At 43.1% G+C, this 18,059-nt stretch overlaps 1 protein-coding gene across 1 annotated transcript in view; it reads right to left on the bottom strand.

Moving 5' to 3' along the window:
* LOC135115088 (uncharacterized) overlaps positions 1-7,995 on the bottom strand; it is a 70,774-nt gene extending 62,779 nt beyond the window's left edge. Inside the window, 1 exon segment of the mRNA XM_064031580.1 lies at positions 7,560-7,995. The gene's annotated coding sequence lies outside the window, so the exon portion shown is untranslated.
* Between the last annotated feature and the right edge of the window lie 10,064 nt (positions 7,996-18,059).

Genomic DNA, 18,059 nt, shown 5'->3' with positions numbered 1-18,059 from the left:
CTGTATATGAAAGTAATCAGTGAAATAAAAAAAGAACAGCACCGCTGGCGGACGTACGACGTACTTATCTTGATCATGATTCTTCAGTTAAAGAAAGCGCCGCGCGCCGTTAGGGAGTGTAAAGTGTAAACAATAGCCTCTCAGTTCTGCCGATACAAAGGCCTTTACTTTGCTTTACTATATCCAGAATAGGGTATAGCTCGTTCTTTCAAGAATTTTCTTAATTCCGCTGTAGTCCATGATTGTGGCGGTGATGTATCCATTGTGCAGGGTAGTCGAGTGTCTGTGTTTTGGTTTGCTCGCTGCCCAAGTACCCGAGGATAGTGATCGTACCGCAAAAATAAAGTCTCTGATACAAAATTATATTTTCTTTACATTAAATGGATTTGCCTGTTGTTTAGTACATGAAAATGCAAGTATATATTAGTATACTTCCATTGAGGTCAGTAGAAAATTACAGATTGCCTGCCTTGATACACTTATAGGCTCTTTTAAGAATATTATCTGAAATTATGAATAGAGGCTCAAACAATGTCATGTGCTGTCAGTTATCACGAAATTGATTGACTTAAAATTCAGACGCATTACTGTGCAACGATACACCTTTGTAAGCTTGTAAAACCTTGCCCCAAAAAGTATTTATTTTCCGGCGAGAATTAAAAATTCTGGCGCTATCTGGTATCAAAACGCTCACTGCGACGTCTCTAATTAGATTAGCAGTAGCTGCTCTTGCTGTTGCTAATGTTACGGCTTTTGTTCCGTAGACGAGAGGAAGAAAAAAAAACTTACTTTCCACCACAAGAATTCCACTCACATGGCTGCGCTACAGAAGACTCTACTCACTCTCATCCTTATTCTACCCCACTAATGCAAGAGTTGACCCGTATCTTCACTCTCATTCCTTCCTCCAGTCTGAAATACTCACTCGTTTCATTGTTTTCCACTCAGTAAGCTCAGTGAACTCAGTAAAGACACAATGCACACCTATATAATTAAACTGGCACTCTTCTTTGATATATACATTTTTTTTCACTATATGCATATTTTTAATATTTAAGCGTACGGAATAATTAAAGGGTATATTAATTTCCGCAGCTATTTTTATATCACTAGGTCACTTCTATTCACCACCACCACCACCACCACCACCACTACCACAACAACAACAACAACACAACCACCACCATCACAACAACAACAACAAAAACAACAACAACAACAACAACAAATACTACTACTACTACTACTACTACTACTACTACTACTACTGTTCTGTTTAGAGAGAGAGAGAGAGAGAGAGAGAGAGAGAGAGAGAGAGAGAGAGAGAGAGAGAGAGAGAGAGAGTGAGGGGGTGGACTGGAGCTGGGCCGGGAAGGGCGAGGTGTTTTTACAGGGTGAAGTAAAACCTAAATTGATTATGATCATCAAAGGCTCATCACTCTTCTCGCTCCCGTGCAAGTGTGCCATGGTAGATCGTTCTTGATATTATATTATTATTATTATTATTATTATTATTATTATTATTATTATTATTATGATTATTATTATTATCATTACTATTATTATTATTATTATTATTATTATTAGTAGTAGTAGTAGTAGTAGTAGTAGTAGTAGTAGTAGTAGTAGAAGTAGTAGTAGTAGTAATAGTATTAATAGTAGTAGTAGTAGTAGTAGTAGTAGTAGTAGTAGTAGTAGTAGTAGTAGAATTTTTTTGCTACTACTACTACTACTACTACTACTACTACTACTAATGCTGCTGCTGCTGCTGCTATAGATATTTAGAAATACGTGTTTTCGCAGAAATAGTCGTTGATTATTGTTATTACTACTACTCTGTTGATGGTAGTAGTAATAGTGGTAGTAGTAGTAGTAGTAGTAGTAGTAGTAGTAGTAGTAGTAGTAGTAGTAGTAGGAGTAATAACACGAGGCGATAACCTTCCTTTGAAATCACCGCTATCTTTGTCATCACCGCCACCATCTATTTAATTATCACCAGGATCATTATGATAACTTTAATTGCTGCTGTGATTACCTTGGAAAAATAGAACGGCGCGCTACCACACACACACACACACACACACACACACACACACACACACACACACACACACACACACACACACACACACACACACACACACACACACACACACACACACACACACACACACACACACAGGAAAATGGAAGTAAAAAGAATGAAAACAAAAAGAATGGTGAAAAAAAATATGATGATCAACAAGAAGATATTGGAAGGAGGAACACGGAAGCGAAAGAGACAATAGAAAAAAAAAAGAAGTTTGGTGAATATTGAAAGAGGGATAGATGGAAACGCGAAAGACAGAATAAAAATAAGAAGAGGAAAGAGAAAAGAAGTGAAACCGGAGACTGGTGAAGACTCTGCTAAAGGAAATGAAGGAGGAAGGAAGGAAGGAAAATACCACGTAAAAAAATAATAAAAAAAAAGCACAGAAGGAAAATGAGTAGGAAATGAGGATGAAAACCACTAAAATGAATAATAGAGGGAAGAGTGAATAGGAGTGAAAGTTGAGAAGAGAAGAACACAAGAAAAGGAAGGAACAGAAAATGAAGGAAGGGAAAAAAATAAAAATACATGAGAATACATTAAAAAAAATGGAAATGGGTGAAAAATAAAAGTGAATCCAACGTAAACGAAAACAAACAGAACAAATAAAAGAAAAGACAGAAAAAAGGAGGTAAAGACTGCAAAGCAACGCAAAGTGAAAGAGACGAAAAGAAAAAAAAGTGAAAAAATTAAGAACGAGACTAAAACGAGAAAAGAAAAAATGGAAAGAAAAAAATAAGCTGTACATTGTCAGAGAGAGAGAGAGAGAGAGAGAGAGAGAGAGAGAGAGAGAGAGAGAGAGAGAGAGAGAGAGAGAGAGAGAGAGCCGCAGAAGTGGAGAGGCTAAAGTGGCCTTGGAAAGAGAGCAAAAGGAGAGAGGAGAGTATGAAAGTAGCTCGAGTGTGTGTGTGTGTGTGTGTGTGTGTGTGTGTGTGTGTGTGTGTATGTGTGTGTGTGTGTGTGTGTGTGTGTGTGTGTGTGTGTGTGTGTGTGTGTGTGTGTGTGTGTGTGTGTGAGAGAGAGAGAGAGAGAGAGAGAGAGAGAGAGAGAGAGAGAGAGAGAGAGAGAGAGAGAGAGAGAGAGAGAGAGAGAGAAGGTGAAGTTGGGCAGTGATGGCTTAGTGTATGAAGACCCTTCACACCAACCGCCTCCCCCCCCAACACACACACACACACACACACACACACACACATACAAGAACTTACACGCGCATGAGCACACACACAATGGACAATGGATGACTGCCTGTTGAACCTCATGAACCGTGGAGCTCTCTCTCTCTCTCTCTCTCTCTCTCTCTCTCTCTCTCTCTCTCTCTCTCTCTCTCTCTCTGCATCTTGTCTGCATATCTTCGAACCATTAAGTTTAAATCGGGAGGTTTGTTTTATAGATAAAAGTCTCTCTCTCTCTCTCTCTCTCTCTCTCTCTCTCTCTCTCTCTCTCTCTCTCTCTCTCTCTCTCTCTCTCTCTCTCTCTCTCTCCCTCTCTCCGTTACTCACTCATTAAAAGGGGAAATTCTAACAGAGAGCCTATCATCTCCAATAATTCACTGGCTATATATATATGAACACCCTTCCCTCTCCTTCCCTTGCCGCCCAGCCTCCCTCACTACCAACACCGCCACCACCACCACCCTGCACCAGCTTGGGCCGAACAGAGGCTGGTGCGAACTTTTTGAACTGTACGGGGCGCAGCACATTACAGGAGGGGAAAGTGGGAGAGGGAAAATGGAAAGTTGAGCGGATGGGAAATGGAATAGAGAAAGAGAGAAGGGTGGGAGTATGTGTGTGTGTGTGTGTGTGTTTGTCGCAATGCGTAAGGTTGGGAGAGGGCGTGAGAGTGGGAGGGAGTGGGAGGGGCGGGGAGAGCTGGAGTGGGTGGATAGCCGGAGGAATCTGCCGTAAAGAGACGCAATTAAGTGCAGAAGCGTAAATAGAGCAGTAAAACAGAATCAATAACGTGATTTCCGAAATAGACAAGAGATGCTGAGAGAGAGAGAGAGAGAGAGAGAGAGAGAGAGAGAGAGAGAGAGAGAGAGAGAGAGAGAGAGAGAGAGAGAGAGAGAGAGAGAGAGAGAGAGAGACTTGAAGGCAACATACTATCAGAAGAGATAAAACAGAAAACAGACGAAACAAAATCAGCTTCTTGTCTTCTAAAAAAAAAAAAGTCGAAATAGAAAGCAAAAGGAGAGAGAGAGAGAGAGAGAGATGAGAGAGAGAGAGAGAGAGAGAGAGAGAGAGAGAGAGAGAGAGAGAGAGAGAGAGAGAGAGAGAGAGAGAGAGAAAAGCATCAAGAGAAACCAATAGAGGAGAAGTAGACGCGAACACAGAAAACAAAGAGACAGAGGAGGAAGAGGAGGAGGAGGAGGAGGAGCGAGAGGGAGAAGACCGATATAGATACAAGGCTGAGAGAGAGAGAGAGAGAGAGAGGTAGGTAGATAGGAAGACAGACAGTAGATAAATCAGTAGCAGATGACACTGACAAGAAAACTGTATTAGACTAGTGAAAGATAGCAGAAGACAGTAGGCTGAAGTAGTAGTAGTATTAGTATTAGTAGCAGTAGTAGTAGTAGTAGTAATAGTAGTAGCAGAAGGAGGATGGGTAGGACAAGATAGGTAGATAGCTAAACAGTGATAGTGAAACAGTATCAGAGAACTGACTAGACTACATAGGGGTGGCTAGCGAAGGGGTGCGAGAGTGTTGAAGGGGAACAGGCGAGGGGAAGCACAAGGTACAAGGGCTGGCGCGGCGGGAGCGAGGTGCATGAGCGAGTGGCAGCGTAAGAAGAGTCACGCAAGAACTTGTTAATGGAAATGGTTTTTGTCTGGTTCGTCAAGGTGCTGGGGAGGATTATGGGCTTGTGAGGCTTTGCGGGGCTTGCTGGAGGACTTGAAGGCGCTGCACGGTGGAAGAAAAAGCAGCAGGAGGAGAAGGAGGAGGAGGAGGAGGAGGAGGAGGAGGACGAGAGGTGTAAATGAATAGACGACGGTTAAGGGAGGAGATGGTGAAGAGAATGAGATAGGCACAAGGAAGGAAGGAGGGAAATATGGGAAGAATGGGAAACGATGTAACTATGAAGAGAGAGAGAGAGAGAGAGAGAGAGAGAGAGAGAGAGAGAGAGAGAGAGAGAGAGAGAGAGAGAGAGAGAGAGAGAGAGAGTGTATTGGAAGAAGACAGCGACAGCGTCCCTTTAATTAGAGACTTTCATTTGTTTTCAGCTCCTCTGAGGGATTGTGTTATGGCTGGCAGAGGAAAGAAGCACACACACACACACACACACACACACACACACACACACACACACACACACACACACACACACACACACACACACACACACACACACACACACACACACACACACACACACACACACACACACACACACGAGCTTACCCGTCACCTCTCGCTAAGACTTGATCACAACTTGGTAGCGAAGTGGATTATTATGTTTTCATATCATTCCAACTTGAGTCAACTTTTTTTCAGCAGTTTAATGTTAACTTCTTTTTATAATATGCTTTTAACGCTTTCTCCTCCGTCACCTCTTCGTCAGTTAGAACTCCTAAGAAAATGTACGTGTGTGTGTGTGTGTGTGTGGAAAGGGCATGACAGTTGGGTAATGTGGAGGAAGTGGCTGCTGAGTGTGCTTACGTCTTATTACAGAACACTTGTGGTCCACTTTTGCAGAGGAGAAAGATTATAGTAGTAGTGGTGACTGGTGGTGGAGACTGTTCCGCCCCTGATGATGGTGAGGTGTTGCGAGTACTGGTGGTGATGATTGCGGGGGATGATGGTGATAGTGGTTGCATTGATTGTTGTCCGAGTGGGTGGTGGTGGTAGTGGTGGTGACAGGGAATCATGGTTTCTAAGTCCCTCCTTCTGCAAAGCCATTGAAACCAAACGCCACGCCTGATGTGCTCGCATAACCAATAATAACTTCACTTATTGCCTCCAAGAAATTGCCTGATACACACACACACACACACACACACACACACACACACACACACACACACACACACACACACACACACACACACACACACACACACACACACACACACACACACACACACACACACACACACACACACACACACACACACACACACACACACACACACACACACACACACACACACATCACACGACCGCTTAAAATTCTCTCTCTCTCTCTCTCTCTCTCTCTCTCTCTCTCTCTCTCTCTCTCTCTCTCTCTCTCTCTCTCTCTCTCTCTCTCTCTCTCTCTCTCTCTCTCTCTCTCTCTCTCTCTCTCTCTCTCTCTCTCTCTCTCTCTCTCTCTCTCTCGGCTTCAGATAAACATAAGACCGTGTTTGTTTGAAAAATTTCCCGAAATATTTAGCTGTTCCCGTGTTTGCACTAAATCACATAATTACTCTTTGTCAAGTGTGTGTGTGTGTGTGTGTGTGTGTGTGTGTGTGTGTGTGTGTGTGTGTGTGTGTGTGTGTGTGTGTGTGTGTGTGTGTGTGTGTGTGTGTGTGTGTCTTTGTCTTTACGCGTTTCGAGTTTTAGATTACTTTTTCACTTCATTTAATCGTGAATGTAATTGTGACTGATAATTGCTTTTATTAATTCAATATTCGGTGCTCTCTGACTGTGTTCTCTGGGTGGCAAGTGTCAATTAGATGATCACCCAATCAATTTTTCTTCATTAAACTTTGCAGTCCACCGTTGAGCTCTATACTGGTAGCGCAAGGACAATATTTTCACCCCACAAATACGTGAACTGTCATCATTTATAACGCTCAATATCAGATACGTTTAACCCTCAGCATTACATTGTCTTCCTTGTGTATTGATTCCGCTGCCACGCATAGACATTCCTGCGAGTGTGCATTATATTTCAGTATACCACCACTTCCTGTAGTAGGCAGGAAGGCAAGGGATTGTAGGAGAAACTTAACGCGGTTCCGGGACAAGTCTGAGGGGGCGGGTGGAGGTGAGGCCAGGTGAAGCAGGGCAGTGAAGTGTATCGGTCCATCACTGGCCTTTAGATTACAGAGGAGCACACGAGTGGCTGAAGGGGAGGCTGAGAGGGCTGTAGTTCCGTGAAGGGATGAGGAACATGGAGTAGTTTATGGGATTTCTTGCTTATAACTTAACTTTCCCCATTCCTCGTGTCTTATTTTAGAGTAGATGTTGGATGGGAAGAGAAAAGAATGTTTTATGAATGATTCTCGCCAATTTCCACACACTGGGCGAGGCGGGAAGGGCTTTGAAGGGAAGTTGACGCCAGGTGGTGCGCCGCCACTTTCCATCACAATATTCTGGAGGTATGGGAACGCCTCTTCACCTCAGCCTTTCTCCTTCAACTCCTTTCTCCTCGCTTCTCCCTTCTCCTCCTCCTTATGCTCCTCTTTTATTCCTTCTTTTTTGACTATTGCTCGTGTACCACCAACTCAGACTTGCCCTGGAGAGCGTCAGTATTGGGACACAGGCGACCTACTGGGTACTCGGTGGCGGCGTCGTCAGAGGCCCCGGCAGTGGAGGCGGAGGGCGGCCGCGTCCTCCTCCATGCTGGGGCGGCGACTGGCTGCTACCTGTCGGGGCATTTACCTTCTCCTCCACCTGCACCTCCTCCTCCGTTGCTCCACCTGCACTCGCACACTCACTCGCGTCTCTTGCCCGACATGGTAAATTGAATTCCACCTTAACTATCTCACATCGTTGATTCCTTTTGTGCTTTTTCTTCTGGGTGTACAGCACGACACTCTGCTCGCAGGGGTTCGAGGCGTGTGGCCGCGCCCGAGAGTGGCGTGGCGGCGTGCGTAGGGCGGGGAGAGGCACACGTCGAGGCTGCGGGGAGGGCGCGTGGTAGCTCCTCTCTCCATCCGGACCCACGCGACACTGACCCGCCACTGCTCGCCTCCTCTACGCTCGTCTTCTCTACGTCCTTCCCGTCTCTCTCTCTCTCTCTCTCTCTCTCTCTCTCTCTCTCTCTCTCTCTCTCTCTCTCTCTCTCTCTCTCATCCCTTATCTCCCTTCCTTCATCTTCCTGTCTCCCTTTCCTGCAAATTATTTATCTCCCTGCCTCCCAGTGTGTCTCAGCCTCCTACTTGTGTCTGCTCCAACACACTCACGCTCATCTCACTTTCAACATTATTTTTTCGTCTTGTCTCTTCTGTCTTGCACCTGCCGCTCTCTCTCTCTCTCTCTCTCTCTCTCTCTCTCTCTCTCTCTCTCTCTCTCTCTCTCTCTCTCTCTCTCTCATCAACTCTACTATTTTTTATCTGTTCTCATCTTTTCCTCCATTTTTTCCCCTCATTCCTCACATTTTTCAATAATTCACATGTTTGCTTGTCCACAGATTTATCATCATTTACTCTCACTATCATCACTTTCTTCCCCATGCTCCACTTTCCCGCTCCCCGCATCACCTTCACCCCTCCCCTCCCCGCTTTACCTGGCCCGTCACGCTCACCTGGCCACAAATAAACTGCCGCAGGTGGAAGTTCAGTGTTAACCAAGCAAATGGATTGGCTGACTCTCATTTGATTAGTGTGACAACATTGTAATTGACTATAGTAAGAAGGGGAGGATTTTTATAGCTCTCTCTCTCTCTCTCTCTCTCTCTCTCTCTCTCTCTCTCTCTCTCTCTCTCTCTCTCTCTCTCTCTCTCTCTCTCTCTCTCTCTCTCTCTCTCTCTCTCTCTCTCTCTCTCTCTCTCTCTCTCTCTCTCTCTCTCTGTGTGTGTGTGTGTGTGTGTGTGTGTGTGTGTGTGTGTGTGTGTGTGTGTGTGTGTGTGAAATTGCTCCCTCCTTTTCGTATTTTCATGTAAATCATTAGAATTTGTTGTGCGAATATTTCATAAATGCGCGTACATGCACGTACTTGCATAAACGCACACACACACACACACACACACACACACACACACACACACACACACACACACACACACACACACACACACACACACACACACACACACACACACACACACACACACACACACACACACACACACACACACACACACACACGCACAAAGGCGCCATCTGTTCATCACGCTAGGCAGCAAAGTGAGAAATACAGTGTCACACCAAACGAGACTGACCAGCCACTCGCTTCCTCCCTCACATATATCTCTTCTTTTCGCCCTGCTCGCCCTCGTTATCCCTCACCCCCCTGCCTCCCTTTCCTCCCTTCCTTCCCTTCGCGTCCATCCCTCACCAGCCTCACCCGTCACTTTCCCTCCTCTCACTCCCTCCCCTTTACTTACGTTTTGACCTCTGGCCTTCCTGTCATCTGGCTTCAAGTTATTTTCAATTCCTCTCTGCCTCGTGCTGCGCTTGCCTTTCTTCTTTTTTACTCCACATTCCTCATCAGGGTTACTTGCATGGCTGTCCTCCACCTGCTTGTCTCTTCCACCTGTACTCTTCAGTCTTCCACCTGCTGTGTATTCTTTGTCTCTACTAAATCTGTTACTTCACCTGTTTGTTTGGTTTTATCTTCTCCACGTCATCGAATTTATTTACTCATATACTTCTTTCCTATTCTGCCTCCAACTCTTCATCTTTGCTACTGGCACGCCACTTCCCTGCTACTCCGCCTCCCTGTCTCCATCTTCGCTGCTCCACCTGCCATATCAGGATTCCCTATCACTTCCCCTCTCTCCTATCTGACGTGTCCCCCTTCCTCTTCACCTTACCTGTATGGTGTAACTTTCAATGTTCTCTCTCTCTCTCTCTCTCTCTCTCTCTCTCTCTCTCTCTCTCTCTCTCTCTCTCTCTCTCTCTCTCTCTCTCTCTCTCTCTCTCTCTTTCGTGTCGGAATAAATTGAATAAAAGGTAAAAACGAGTCTTCCGTGTAGGCTTAGCGGGTCCGGGTTAGCCAGTCAGTGCATTCATCCCGTCTTTTTATTAATAACACGGGTATGTAGTTCACCGGTTAAAAATCGCCGAATAAACTGTGATGTAATTATTATTGTTTTTTTTTTAATAGTATCCCCAGAAAAATCATTATGCGATGTTTTTTTGATACCATAAAATAGAAAGTGAATTATGTTTGCAATAATTGTGCTTTCCCGCTCCCAGGAAATATATCTGCACTAGCATTAGAAATTGTGAGTGTGTGGGTGAAACTAAATAAAAATGCAACGTGACATGAAAGATTTGTCACGTGTCGCTCGGAACACGTGATGCAGACCGTCCCACCGCCGAGACTGTCAGCGTTGTCTTTTATTCCATCTCGCCACCAGAACTGTCTTTGTTTCCTTAGAAGTATAATGTCGTCCCAATAGCGAGAGTGTCTATGTGTTCCTTTATTCTGTCTATCTTACTACTAGGACAGCCTCTTTTCCTGTAGAGATATAGTTGTACCGTCCCACTAGCGAGACTTTTTGTTGCCTTATTTCGCCCTAACCCTAGAATTGTTTCTGTTTCTTTAGATTTTAGAAGTATAATACCGTTCCATTAGCGAGATTATCCATGTGTTCCTTTTTTCTGTCTCACTACTAGGACTGTCCCCTTCCCTTTAGAAGTCTAGCTTTACCGTCACACTAGCAAGACTGTGTGCCGCTGTATACCGTCTCGCCAGCAGTACTGTATACATGTTCCTTTTGTTTACATGAGGTACGTGGCGCACCTCTCATGGCCGGAGTCTCGCAGGTGAGAAGGTCGTGATAGAGACTCGGCGTGTGCGCCTCACGTAAACAAAGAAACGCAGTGACTCACGGATTCTATTACAGGTTTGTTTGGGCGAACTTGACTACTGTATGCAACGCCCTTGCGACTCAAGAGGATAAAGAAAAAGAAGACGAAGAAGAAGAAGAAAAAGAAGAAGAAGAAGAGAAGGAAAGAGGAGAATGAGACAACAACAACAACAACAACAACAACAACAACAACAACAACAACAACAACAACAATAACTACAAAGAAAAGAACAAGAAGAAAATTTTGTTCCTACCCTGGGAGTAAACAAAGTGACATGATTAGCGCTCCTGTTCAAAGTAATATTCTGTTTTCATCACCACAAGTATCACAGGAATTGGCAGGCACAGTTGACACGTGCTAGAGAAATCTGGTGAGAAGAAAGGCGCCACATTCTCAAGGGTTTCAGTGACTTGCCTTAACTATTTATGGCAAGGTACAGTGGAAGTGGTTGGGAATTTTAAGGATATTTTCATGATTCGAGTGTTGTTTTGAAAAGGAATTTGCACCATCAATAGAAGTAACACCCATGAAATCCCGACCAATCATCTCTGTGGTCTTGGAAATAGTCGTAATGAGGTCCTAAAGTGTTTTAAAAGGCGTGCAGTGAAGGTGCTGCTCTCGCGGAAAGAAAGGGAAGACGTGAAGAAAGAAAACTGCAGTCATTAGAAAGAACACGATATCTGTTTTATTGTTCTTAAAGAGACAAAAGAGGAAACACACACACACACACACACACACACACACACACACACACACACACACACACACACACACACACACACAATTAGCAAAATACTGTCACTTCAAGGAACATATAATCTCTAAGATGACAATGTACGATAAATTTCCTGTTATATCACTCAGGAAACAGTTACATCTCACCTAATACCGGTACTCTTCCCTCAGGTGGTGAGTGACGCACCAATAAGAAAATGACGGTGCTAGTGACACCTGGCGGCTGCTCCGTAAATGCCATACCATCATCTCTCTGTAGCTTCCTCGCGTCTCCCTTCCTGCCGCATCTCCCTTCACGGACCATGCGCCCCTCACCCTCTCCACCTTCACTCCCTCCCTGCCGCCTTGCTTCTCCCTTATCGCGCCCTCAAGGCAACTCTCCACACCGCTTATATATACCGAGATAAGTTTGTAATGATGATAATGAAGGTAATGTGTCTCAAGTTAAAGACCTCTTCATCCTCCTCCTCCTCCTCCTCCTCCTCCTCCTCCTCCTCCTCCTCCTCCTCCTCCTCCACAGTATAAGGTTCTATGTGGAAAAGAGGAAGGGGATGGCAAAGTCACATGCTTCCCCACACCCATACAACCACCACCACCACCACCACCACCACCACCACCACCACCATTATTGTATTTCCCAGGTCAAAGTATTACAGTCTTGATCCTTTTTCATCCTTTCCTTCTCCTCTCCTTTATTCTTCCCCCCTCCTCCACTCCTTTCATTCCGTCCTGGCACCGTTATCTGTATTCTCCCTTTTTCCATTTCTTCTCCATTCTTGCCTCTACCTCCTTTTTCCTCTCTCTGTTCTCCATCGTGTCTTTTTATCTTCTACCTCTTTCTTTCATCCATTTTTTCTCAGTATCTCTATACAGTTCTTTTTTTCTCTACCTTCTTTTTTTATTCTGCTTTTACATTCTTCTTCTATTTCTCTCTCTACTTATTGCTTATTTCTACCATTTTTCTTTCATTCTTTCTATCTATATCTCCTTCTACATGATTATTTCTGTCTTTTTTTATTCCCCTCCATCTTCTTCTTTCGCCTCTTTCTTCCTTTGCCTGTCACTTCTTTCTCCTTTCCTTCTTTTGCATTTTTCTACCTTTTTGTATATTTTATCTCCTTCTTCCTTCTCCTCCTCCTTTATCTTCCTCATCCCTGTCTCACCCCCTCCGCCCCCTATCCCTGTCTCACCCCTCCGCCCCTCCCTTATTTCCTCCCCATGTCCTGCTCTTAATAACTCCAGTCAGTTTTATTTAGTTCACGTAATAAAGCTGGTAAATTAAGCCTCTATTTGTGGGGTGTTTTGTGCCCCCAGTCAGATAGGAAAGGCAGATTATTGGATGAGTTTTTTTATTCTTTTTTATAGAGTCTTAATTGACTTTATCAGTTACACGAATCCTGTCCGAAAAATATAATTCCGATTTATCCAACGAGGCGCAGAATTTTGTTTTGGTAACACCGAAGCGGAAAATAGAGCTACCGAATATACAAGATAAATAAAGCAGTAATAGAGATTAAGTTAACTAAGTTTAAATAGGGATTGGGTAAATGACTCATCTCAAATCACAATGCATAAATGAAGTAGATAAAATAGTGAACATAAATAAGATAATGAATAGATAAGATAAAGTAGACTAATGATAGATATGAAATTAAATCATATGAGTTTAAATGGAAATGAAATAAATGACACAAATAAGCTAAATGAAATAGTGAAAGTAAATAAGATAATTCATAGATAAGATAAATAGACCAGTAATAGATATGAAGTTAAATGAAATAGTTATAAATATGTAGGTATGAAATAAATAATAAACAAATGAAATCGCGGTATATATTTAAAATTTATCAAATAGTGAATTAATGAATGGAGATAAAAGTGAAACCAATCCCTCAGTAATAAAAAGAGATACATGACCAATAAAAAAGAAGAAACAAAACAACAAAGGAATAAATCAAAGTAAACCAATAATAAAGTTAATTCATAAAAAAAAAAAATGAAAAGACAAAAAAGTTACACCAAACCTCTGATAAAGGATAGATAAAAATAAGATAAAACAAGAACAAATGAATATGAACATCATGCAGAAAACTAAATTAGTAAAATAGATAAAGTGAAATGATAAGATGGACAAAATAAAAAATATAAAATAATCATTAAAAGAAAGTAAATATTAAGTAAAATTAAATAAAAGAACAACAAATAAGAACATAGAAAAAAAAATATATACGACACACAATAAAAACCTTTACTAAGAATGAATAAACGATAAATGGAAATCATAAAAAAGAAAAATGAAATAAAAAACAGCAACGAATAAAAAAAAAAAAGAAAAAAGAAGAAAATAAACAATGCATAGACAAAACCTTTAGCAACACCGAATAAATGACAAATAATAATGGTAAAAAGTAAATGAAGATGTTAAAAATATGAAGCCAAGCCTTTATAAAAAAAAATATATATAACGCGCGTCCCCCAAATCCCTATAAAGAACTCAGAGTATCATTTTAATGGAGCTAATTAGTGTGGGACATAAAAGTGTAATACCGCTTCCTTGGGGGGGACGAGGGTAATATAAGACTTGATTTATATATATGAGGCGAACGTGGCTGGGGCAATGGAGCAGCGTGTGTGTGTGTGTGTGTGTGTGTGTGTGTGTGTGTGTGTGTGTGTCCGGTAGTTGTGTGTGTGTGTGTGTGTGTGTGTGTGTGTGTGTGTGTGTGTGTGTGTGTGTGTCTATATTATACTTTCACCTCTCTCTCTCTCTCTCTCTCTCTCTCTCTCTCTCTCTCTCTCTCTCTCTCTCTCTCTCTCTCTCTCTCTCTCTCTCTCTCTCTCTCTCTCTCTCTCTCTCTGTCACACACACACACACACACCAAAACAAACCCACCAAAACCTCTTGAATGACACAGAAAGCAGCACCTACACCGACTCACGTATTACACCAGTGCATAATTAATACTCCTGACATGACCTTATCTTGCCCTCCGTGACCTGACCTACTGCAATAGTCTGGAGGGAGGCGACACATAAAATGCAAATATGGCAAGTAAAAGAGTCTACGGCTTCATCTGATTCCCTTATTACGACCTGGAGTGAGTGGCCGAGGCGAAGCACCGGATTAATGACGAATATATTGAAGCTGCGTCACTCGGGGCTGAGGGGAAGAGCGCCCTGTGAGTTATAGCCGACTGTATGGGTCGCTGTAGTAGTGTCTGTGATAGGAAGTCGATGAGTCAGCATGGGAGTGATGGGAGTGAGTCTCGAGTTAGGTCATGCTAGGTGCGAGAGGGACGGGGGCGGTGAGGGAGGTAAGGAAGCCGAGGAGGTAGAAAAAGGGTCACTGGAATAGGTAAGGGTAAGCAGTGTGGCGTGAGACGGGACGATGCATGGGCGTGAAGGAACGAGGGGGAGGAACAAGAGAGCGTTATGGATAGTGGAGTGTGTAGGGGATGCGTGGGGTGGAAGGCTGTGGGGTGTGACTAGGGATAACACGAGTAGAGAGGGACGAGAGGGGGTATGGAACAGTGGGGCTTAAAGGGGATGCTTAGGGTGAAAGGTGTGTATGAGACTGCGATGACATTGATAGACTGATTGACTGAGTGATTGAGAGGAGGATAGACAATGCAATGGAGGAGGAACTGAAGGTAAAGAATGAAAGTATTGGGAAATATGAGGTACAGTAGGATATAGAGGAAATATTAGCTGGTTTGTCTGACAAGGGCGAGAAGGATTTTATCAGGGTAGGGTTAGATTAATGAGAGGAGTTAAAGGTATTGTGTGAGTGAGTGAGAGGCGGAAAAATGATGATGTGGGGACTGAGAGAGTTACTGGTATGGGAAGGAGTGACGAGTGAACGTTCGGGGATGAGTAGAGACACTGGAGGAGGCCACTTGTGACTACTACTACTATTACTACTACTACTACTACTACTACTACTACTACTACTACTACTACTACTACTACTACTACTACTAATAATAATAATAATAATAATACTAAAAATAATAATAATAATAATAATAATAATAATAATATTAATAATAATAATAATACAGCAGCGGCAGCAACACCGAAGACACTGCCTTATTTACCGTCGCGGAGAGTGGCGGGTGACAAGCGGTAGCCGGAGTAAAGACGTGGATGGAATGCGATCTTTTCTTCTGTCTCCTCGCGGCTTTCTTCTCTTCCATCTTGAATTTCACGCTCGACTTATCTCACACGATTTTACTTATTTGTCTATATGTCTCTTCTTTTTCTCGTACTTTTCCTTACTTTTGTCGTCCGTGCCACCTTGATTCTTGCAACGTATTTGAATTGAGAGCAGAATAGCGTGGTTCGGAAAGGCTGTAACTGAAAGTAACGTGTAAATAACTCACATTCAGACCGACACTGTCTTTCATTTAAACCAACTACACTCAAAACTAGTCCTCGAAAAATCCCACGTTAACACTGCATCTCACTTAAACCAACTCCGGTCCCAACTAGTCCTGTAAATGTTTCACCTCATCATGTGCCTTCACCTAAACTATTTTATCTAACTCCTCCCAGAACTGTCCCTCAAACTAGCCCATTCTAACACTTGCTTTCATCTAAACTATCTCCAACGAGAGCTAACTTTCAAACTAAACCAAACTAGTACTATATTACATTTAAAATAACTAAAATAAAGAAAGAAAAAATCATTCCTAACAATAGCTCAGCCTATCACTATCATATACATAAAATACACTCAGTTGCTCGTTAGGCAAACACACCTTTCAACAAGCTCTGCCCTCTAACTACTATCTTCTTCACAGTGGATCAGCTTACCTAAAACGCTCGGTCTTATGCGCTTTTCTAGCCACACCCACTACACGCACGTCTTCTTTCGCTACATCGGCAAGCCTTCTCTTACCCTCATTTTCTCCTGCTGGCTACATCTATCTCCAGCATCCTGATTCCTACACTCGTCTCAGGCTAGCACATCCTAACACGAGCCAAACTCAGACTCACCAGACGTATCGCAGTCTCAGCCCGCAACTCTCCCAGCCGTAACTTGAAGCGTCGTAGCATAACCTAACTTAAAGCTAACATACCTTCACGGGCCTATAAATATTCAAGCCGGATCTTTCTCTTTCTCTCTTACCCTTTCTCGCTCTCCCTTCATTAAGGTGTAAAATGAAGGCAGTAAAGAACAAATCACTACACACCAGCGAAAGGTTTATCCTCTCATTAAGGCGTTAAGTGAAATGAAAATGGTAGAAGATAAAGAGGAACTGATGAAATTTTCCCTCCAGTTGCCGGATGTTGTGTTGCGGTGGTGTTGCGCTTGTGTGCTGGTGGTGGTGGTGGTGGTGGTGGTGGTGGTGGTGGTGGTGCAGATGTTGTGGCAGAGTGGAGGGGAAGGCTTAAGACGCAACACTGCACCACTAGAGTCAAGGAGAGGTAATTGCTTTTGTTGTGTCTAAGTGCTTGTGTTTTACTTAGTGTTCTGTTGCTTATACTATTTCTGCGCTGCTTCAACTGTTATTGTGTTCTTTGTGTTCTTTCTGGGATTGTTAGAATCGCTCTGAGTGTAGTTGTGTCCATTTTAAGTGTTGTGGTGTCTTAGTGTTGCCGTGTCATTTCTAAGTGTTTTTTTTTACTTCCTCTGAGTGTTTCTGTGCTTCCTTAAGTGTTGCTGTATCTTCGAGTTGAGTTGTGGTCTCCCTAAATGTTGCTTCATGTGTGTTGCTTTTATTTACTTTTTAACAAGTTTTTATTTTAATGGATTTTTTGTACAGCCCTTAAATGTGTTGCAGCATGTTGTGTAAGTTTCAAGTGTATTGCAACATAATTAACTATCATTAAGGGTTTTGCAGTATTTTCTTTTCTATAAGCCTCAGGTGTGTTGCAACAATATTATTTTGTACAAGTGTTAGGTGTGTTACTAGATTTTTTTAACGCGTATTAAATATTGCATCATTTTTTTCTTTCTCCCGAGCCTCAAGTGCATGTGTTACAACAATATTATCTTCTGCAAGTATTAAATGGTATGCTACTAGATTTTTCCAACAAGTATTAAGTGTTGCAGCATTTTTTCCCAAGCCTCAAGTGTGTTGCAGCATTTTTTCACCCAACGACACAGAGTTATGGGGCAATAGCTCAGGGGCTTGACGCAACACTCCTCACCGCCGCCATGGGACCAACAACAGCTCCCCCGTGTGCCCGCGCCGCCCCTCAGGCTGTGTTACTCCTGATGAACCTTTCTTAGGACCATATTCTGAAACACTTCTGCGCTGCACCTCCACTACGTTCAAAAGGCTCTAGTTGAAGTGACGGGTTTTCAAGGGTGTTTTTAAGGTCCTAGTAACAGATTAACGAGATTTCTTCATTATTAACTGACGTGGTGATAGAACAAAGCATTTCTGAATACGAACTTTGGTCTTTCTGTCGATGCCGCCACCACCACCACCACCACCACCACCACCACCACCACCACCAGTCCTTATGTGACAATCCACGAGGAATCTGAACACAAGCACCGGGGATGAGGGAGAGGGAAGGGTGAGTACCAGGGAGGGAGGAGAGGGTTA

The sequence above is a fragment of the Scylla paramamosain genome, chromosome 28 (genome assembly GCF_035594125.1).
Source record: "Scylla paramamosain isolate STU-SP2022 chromosome 28, ASM3559412v1, whole genome shotgun sequence".
Classification (NCBI taxonomy): domain Eukaryota; kingdom Metazoa; phylum Arthropoda; class Malacostraca; order Decapoda; family Portunidae; genus Scylla; species Scylla paramamosain.
This window is presented reverse-complemented; position numbering and strand designations above follow the sequence as displayed.